The 7,875-nt window shown below is 46.3% G+C and overlaps 1 protein-coding gene across 1 annotated transcript in view; it reads right to left on the bottom strand.

Annotated features, from left to right (window-relative positions):
* NCEH1 (neutral cholesterol ester hydrolase 1) overlaps positions 1-7,875 on the bottom strand; it is a 63,374-nt gene that overhangs the window by 28,286 nt on the left and 27,213 nt on the right. The gene's annotated exons all lie outside the window — the stretch shown is intronic.

Raw genomic sequence — 7,875 nt, 5'->3', positions numbered from 1 at the left:
CTCTCTGTCCCTCTTTGGTCAAATTTAAATAAATAAATAAAGTTAAATAAAATAATTCTTAAAAAAAAATTTGGTTTCTGTTGAGGTCAGTTCTGTCTTTATCCTAAAAAAGATGGTGACTTTTCAAAGACTGCTTTCTTTGAAAGCAAAAACCATCGCAGTCTGGCGTCCAGCCCCACGTCTCTGATGAAACCGTCCTTGTGAGGCCCTCGCCAGCACCGCCAACATCAATGACCTACTTGGCCTCCCTGCAGGCCTCCAACAACGCGCTCTTTCCTGGGATTTTCGGCCCCTTACCTTCCCCATTTCTGGCCGCACCATCAATTCACCCCCTCCCTTGTTTGTCTTTTACAAATTGGTTCTTTCTGTCTTGTTCCTGGCCCTTTAAATGATGGTATTCTCCAATGTCCCCTCTTCTGTTATATTCAACAGAATCCCAGTTTTCTGTGAGTAAACGAATGGCACTTGGCCTGCCAGCCGAGGTGCTCACTAGCAGCTTATGGAGTCAAACGGTACAGCCTGAGTTCACAGAAGGATGACTGCCACGTCTCTCTCTCGTCCGGATCTTTCTCAAGCTCCAGGTCCACATTTCCAACCGTCTCTAGGATCAAGGCTAGAAGTTCCTCAGAATTAGTGAGGCCTACCTTCCCTTTTCCACACTCAACCTAGCATCTCACACATTAAACTCTCAGTTAAGTGATGGACCCTGAATCTCGCTAGCTTCCATGCTAGAAACCGGTATTTTCCTCTACTCTATCCTTCACTCACATGTGTTCCAATCCATGACCAATTCCCAGCAATTTTACCTGCCGAGTTTTTCTGAGTCTGTGCCTCCCTCATTCATGACGGGCCCCTGGTTAGGAGGTGGTTATTTCCTGCCCTTGCCTATTGACTTGCGTTCTAGACTGCTCTTGTCATAAAGTGCTGCATATTGCTGTCAGAGTTCTATCCTAAAAGGAGGATCAGGTTCCCTGGCTACTTGAAAATTTCTGCTGACTTCCTGTTTCCTGCATACATGCAAATCTAAGCTTGGCATTCTAGTCCGGTCCAATCTCATTTCTTACCACCCGAACCCTTGTACTGAAGCATAACTTGCATCACCTTTTTTTAAAACAATGTCCTCAGGTGGAATGCAAGAACCAACTCTTGCAGGTTCACAAAAACCAATGGACAAATGTAAAGGATTTTATAAGTCAGCTGACATCAGGTCAGTAGTTGGAAACTGGCCATGGTGTACTGACATCACAGAAATCAGCAAATGCAACAAATCAGGGTGCAGACGTGCTCTTCCAGGCCGCTGGTGGGCCTCCATCAAGTAAGAGACCCTTTCCACATCTGCTCTTCCAGGCTGCTAGTGAGCCTCCATCAAGTAAGAGACCCCTTCTCAACTGCCCTTCCGGGCCACTGGTGGACCTCCATCAAGTAAGAGACCCCTTCTACAACTGCCCTTCCAAGGCCTCCATCAAGTAAGAGACCCCTTCTACACCTGCTCTTCCAGGCCGCTAGTGGGCCTCCATCAAGTAAGAGACCCTTTCCACATCTGCTCTTCCAGGCCGCTAGTGGGCCTCCATCAAGTAAGAGACCCCTTCTCAACTGCCCTTCCGGGCCACTGGTGGACCTCCATCAAGTAAGAGACCCCTTCTACAACTGCCCTTCCAGGCTGCTGGTGGGCCTCCATCAAGTAAGAGAGCCCTTCCACACCTGCCCTTCCAGGCCGCTGGTGGGCCTCCATCAAGTAAGAGACCCTTTCTACACCTGCTCTTCCGTCCAAACTTCCTTCGGCCAGCACTGTGTCTATAGAATAAACCTTTTGTCCCATGGAAGGCCAAGAGTTCCATGAGGTCCAATCAATCTTCTTCTACAGAGCCGAGCACTGGAGGGAGTGATGAAGCCAACCTGTAAAGCACAATTACTGTTAGGTAACAGTAGAGATCTCTCATGAGATGGCTCTGGTACAGACTTTCAAGTTGTTTATCCACATATCCAAGAATTTCATTACAAGGTGCAATACAAACCTGACAAAAAGCTCACTACCACTCCTTAACAAGATAACGTAGATCAGAGAAGGGAATGAGCCCAGAGAGGGGTCTGACACCCCAACCCTATGCCTGAAAGCACTGTCTATTCTGGGCCTCCCAGTAAACCTCTAGGGCTGCCATTTAATCTCAGAGAGGGCAAAAAGCATAAGTTTGTCTCTTCCCATTCCTAGGCTGTTTTGTTTTTACCATCGCACAGAAAACCAGTTGTTCCCATATTGCCAAAACACTGACTTGGCTCTAAGACCCTCTATGTTCTAAAGGGTGTGTCAAGAGGAGCAGCAACACGTGCTGACCTTTGCTCCCTGCCAGTCCCTATTGTCACTAGGGGAGACTCGCAGGACAAGAGCATCCCAGCAAATCACCCTGAGTCACACAGGCCATAAAAGCCAGCTGGGTGTGACCTCAAGCATTCTGGCTCCGGGATTTGAACCATCACCCTTTTCTCCCAATCACAATTTACTCTCAAGCCTATGTCATAAAACTGGACTTCACATCTGGAATGAACACCTAGTTTCTCACATTTACACAAAGAGAAACTGAGGCCCAGAATGCAAGGTTGCCCAGCCTCGTAGCAGTGACAGCAGTGGTGACAGAGCAGCTGTGGAGGCAGGGCTGCTTTGGCCCACGGGGCCCCCCCGCCATTCCCCTTTCCTCGAGCTCACCCTCAGCAGGCCATCTCTGTCTCTAGCCTCATCTGGTCACGTCTTTATCAGTCCTACTCCTGTCACACTCTGCTTTGCCTTCAGACGCTTAAGAATGAGACATAAAAAATGAGTTCTGGGACCAGCCGAGGGCATAATGGCTATGTCGCTGGACTCCCATGTAGTCGACCACAGTTTGAGTCCCAGACTCAGTGGCTTAAATTCACGCCAGGTGCATGTGTGTGCATGCCCGAGATCCTGAGAGAATGGAGAAGGGATTGCGGCATGACCATTCTCCCAGGGGGTGATTTCTTGCTTTCTGTCTCTCTGTCTCTCTCACGAGCGCACATACCCTACAGCAAAAACTTCTCCAAAAAAAGAGTTCCTCTCACGCACATCTCTGTGGCCTATCAGCGCAATACCTAAATTGCAGCTTGTCCCGGGACAAGGACGAGGTCGAGGGGATCACATTTGCCCCAGTGCCCATATACAGCTAGTCAGGAACAATGTCCTTCATGAGGCCACCCCTGCTGCTCAAAGGCTCCCTTGACTGCCAGGACAAGAAGCATTTGTTTTCACTCTCGCATTCCAAAAAGCAGCTGATTAAAAGCAGCGCAAAAGAATCAAACTTCCAAATAAAACCTCCCAACTCCAACCTGCAACATCTATGCCCACTCTGTGCCCTCGGCCTGACTTCACAAGCAGGTCACAGGGACGCGCCAGAAGTCGGGTTACTCTTCTGCTTTGTGTAACATGCAGGAAGCAGCAAATTAGACATGACCTTTGAAAAAATCGTTGTAAATCAGAAGGCGTGAAAATCTAAGAGATAAAAGGCAAATGGTTCCCATGGACATCTGCAGAGGTCTGAGGAGCCAGGTTCCGACGACCATTATGCAGATGCGCCTGTTGTCTCATCCGGATGGTGAGGATGGCGAACACACGCACCGTGAGGTCCATTCCAAATGAGTTCCAGGCCCTTCGGGACAGTGCTTTGCTGTGTATGACAGTGGGCGCTTTCACCTACAGGTGTCACACTTGTTTACACCCATTTGATGTTTAGAGACGTCCATGCCTTGCCCAGTTCACAAAGCTCCAGGTGACAAGGCAAGCACCAGAACTCACAAGCTCACCTGGGGCGCCCAGCACCCTGAACGCTGTTACTTCCAGCTCAGAAGACGCACTGAGTCACTGCTTATGCTGAAGCCTTTCCTGTCGCACAGGTTTGCTGTACCTAACAGTAAAAGGTTTGGGGCTGGCTCCCTGGCTTGGTGGTTAAGGCAGCCAGATCCCACATGGCCGACTGCGTGTATCGAACCCCGGACATGGACGGCTTAAAACACACCGAGCACGTGTGCCTGTGAGCCACGAATCTCGACAAGGTGGACCGAGAAGAGACAGTGGTGTGACCATTGCACTGGGGATGCTTTCTCCCTCTCCTATCACTCTCTCCAAGCACACATGTCCAGTGGCAAGTTAATTTAAAGAAATGTAATAGGGGCCAACAGATGGCACGGTGGTTAAGGCACTGGACTCCCACATGGCTGACTGTGGTTCAAGTTCTACACCTGGAGGCTTGCTTTCTCACTTTCCCTCTCTCTCTCTCTTTCTATGGTCAACTTAAAAAAATAATAAAGTATTTAAAATAATACTAACAATAAAAAGTCTAAAATCAAGGTGGAGGAGGCAGGGAGGCCACAAAAACATACCCCAAACTCTACCCCGCTGGCACTGTCCTCTCTCTGCCACCAGATCTGCTCAGCTGGTTAGCAGGACCTGTCTGCCTACATAAAGCAGTGCCTGAAAAACAACCATGGGCGTAAAAGTTGGAGCCTTTACAACAATTAGAATTTCTAGAGCCAGCAGTTTCAAGTTCACCCTTCTCAGAGATTCCTTGGCCTGAAGGATTAGGAGACCGGACAGCGTGCCAGCCCCAGAGACTCGAGGGAAGGCACGGACCATGGGATAGAACCTGGATTCTGGGCCAGCTGGTGGGAGTGGCAGTTAAGGCACTGGATCCCATGTGGAGTACAGTTCCAGTACTGGGCCTGGTGGCTTGAAAATCACACCGGGCATGTGTGCACACATGCCCAAAATCCTGAGAGGAGGACGGAGGAGAAAGGACTGTACTATGGCTGTCCATCTGGGGGTGATTTCTCACCTCTCTCTCTCTTTGGTGACTGCACACACACTATAGCAAAAAGTAAAAAAAAAAAAAAAAATCCTCCTGAACAGAGCAGGGCTTACATCTACAGCAGGAGCTTCTCATTTTAACAGATTCGGGAAACTGCAAGAGCTCACTCCTCATAAACACTCAGCCTGGATCCACAGAGATGATGAAGCATCTGACTTGTTTATGTCTAACGTATTTGGTGTCCATCCGAGTATCTGCAGAACCGATGGGACCACTCTATTGTTATCTTGCATGGAATCGGTAGGTTAAACCTCCACCACAAGGAAAAGGGTCTATATTTAGTTTTTAGCAAACATTGGAGTGTTTCTTGTCTACCAGACAGCAAAACTGACATGGAGACAGGGGAATACAAACCTGAGCCCCGCTTCAGAAGCTGACATGTGCCCGGTGGGCATATACACAGCGATGCAGTGGCGTGATTACATCAGTACAGTCACAGAGAACTAGCAGTCTCCACCTGGAGGAGCCTGCAACTTGTTTAAACATCGGTAACATCTGAACTGAGTCACTAACAACAAATAATCTGCTGGCAGAAAACTCGGGAGGATCTGCCACACAGAGGAACGATGTACAAAACAAGGCTTCTTTGAAGGTAGGGTAAACTTTGATGTCTTACCATATTAATTTGATGAATTTGAATCTGATCTGTCTGATACTTTTTACAAACTACTGTTCTTTTTTTCTCTGTCCATTCCATCTGCACCAACAGCCCCCAGGACAAAATCCAAGAAAATGTAAAAGCCCAGTTCCATTAAAAGGGATTGATCCTAACTGAATAGACAAAAGGAGTTTGACCAACAGGGCAGTAAATTATTCTTAAAATTCCTTTGTTTTTAGAGGTCATTGAGTTCTTTTATTTCTTTATTATCAACATTACACAATTGAACTGTCCAGTCCAGGGCTGCTCATGGGTGGTCCAAAGATTAGCAGCATCAGAAAGCATACCCTTATGCTAGACTCTGACATCTTTGGCCCTAAATTCCCTAGTGCAGCAAAAATAGGATCCAAGAAAAATGCAGTATTTTGTAGCCTAGAGATCAACTTCACACTTGTGGGAGAGAGCTGGAACAGAAAACGCCTGGGGTAGAGATCGTGGTAGTGTTGTCAAGGAGGCCTAAAGAACTACCACTTCAAGTTCTAAAGAATGTTCCGGGGACGTGTAGGTGATGTAGTGGTTGGGGCACTGGATTCTCACATGGCCGACTGTAGTTCAAGTCCTGGACCTGGCAGCTTGCTTTCTCACTTTTTCTCTTTCTGATGACTATAGCAAGTTAAAAAAATAGTAATAACACATAATTTTTTTTCAAAAAAAAGAGAGAATGTTCTGAATATCTGGGTTTAGGGAAACACCATGCTTCAGTGAAGGTGGGTTTATAACCATGTAATACCTTTGACAACGCTATTCATTATGTACAACCTCATAATTAGGTATTTTCTTGATAGTGTTTATGAACAAAGGAGAGAAAGAAAGAAACAAAACATTTAAGTACTAATCACTTTATGAAGCATTTTAGAAGTACTAATGCTCTGGAAGAGATACAGCATGTGGCGAATCCTCTGAAGCAAGTGTGTTCAGTCTTACACGGTTTGATCCTTGTGGAGTCTGGTCACGTAGCTTTTAGAGCATAGCTGGGAAAATGGTCAGAACTCTTCACTAATATGTTTAGGAAATAAATGTGAAGAGTCATTCCAAGCGCGGGTCCCACCCCCAGCTCAGAGGTGGAAAAGTCTACGCTGGCTCGCACTAGCTGCGCCTACAGCACTTTGCTGTGTAAATGTGAAGTACGAAATCTAAGATAGAACATAACAAAATTTTACTGCTTGAAGACAGACTGGCATACAGAGTTCAGGATTTCTAGGAGGAACACATTTAATGTAAGGACTCAGCATTCTGTGACATTCTAATTGTGCAGAACCCCATGACTGATAAAGAAACAGGAGAACGAGGTTGTTTACCACGATACTGCTGCTTAATATTATCAAGTACCTCCTCCCCGTCAGACCTTGTATTGGGTAAATATGGTGACTAGCCATTTTTTCTGAAAAGCTTCGCCGAAAGTTACCTTATCACTCTGTTATAATTTAAAATGAATAGATTAAGTAAACATGAATGAGGGATTGAATATTTGCAGGGCAGCGGTTCTTGGTGTCAAGGTGAGGTACCCATCCTCCCAGGTAACTAGGATAGCTAGGATGTAGCTGTCCAGTGTTTCACCCTAACCCTGAGCAGAGAACCTGGCATACAGTATGTGTTCAACAAATCACTGCGGAAGGAATGAATTTCCATAATCATATTTACACGTATCTATTTAATTTTTGAAAAAGAATACACTGGTGTTTCCCAAATATCTCAAACTATTAGGTAGGGCATGAGTTACTATGTCTTGTAATTATGAGATTATTAAAACTAATTTTACCTTAGCAAATACCCAAGAACAAAATCAGATCTAGAAAATGTTGCAAGACTGCAAACAAAATTGGAAGAGCTCACTAAACAGTAATTACCCAGCCACCACACCAATGACAATGGCAAGACCAATGACGAACCTAAGTTCGAATGAAAGTTAATCAATCAATTCCTCAAGGGACTTAATGACAGCTCAGTTTAGTTCCGATGCCTGGAGGGTGTAGCTGGGAAATTAAGCCACAGGCCTGAGAAGTCAACTACACAGATCCCGTCTGGTCTGCAGGCAGCTCTGCCGAGGACCCGCAGCTCGCACTGTTTAGCACATGTTCTCTGGCTCATAAAGGGCCCCTAACTCTCTCTAATCTGCATCTCGGCCCCGATTCCCCGTATCTTTCCTCACTAAATTCCTGTCCGAGGCCTCAGTCCTTACAGCATGCAAATGAAGTCAGGTAATATTAAAACTGACAGGACCCAGGGGTATAAACTCTTCTTAGAAAGTCCAGCAAATGGATGCCCAGAGAGATAAGCAACAATCCCCAACACTTTGTGCTCAGACTAGAACCAGGTCAGAAGACTCTTACTTCTAGGTTTTTTCCC

This window comes from Tupaia chinensis, unplaced genomic scaffold, assembly GCF_000334495.1.
Source record: "Tupaia chinensis unplaced genomic scaffold, TupChi_1.0 Scaffold000430_1, whole genome shotgun sequence".
Classification (NCBI taxonomy): Eukaryota; Metazoa; Chordata; class Mammalia; order Scandentia; family Tupaiidae; genus Tupaia; species Tupaia belangeri.
The sequence above is the reverse complement of the archived record's forward strand: the minus strand, read 5'-3'. Positions and strand labels throughout refer to the sequence as shown.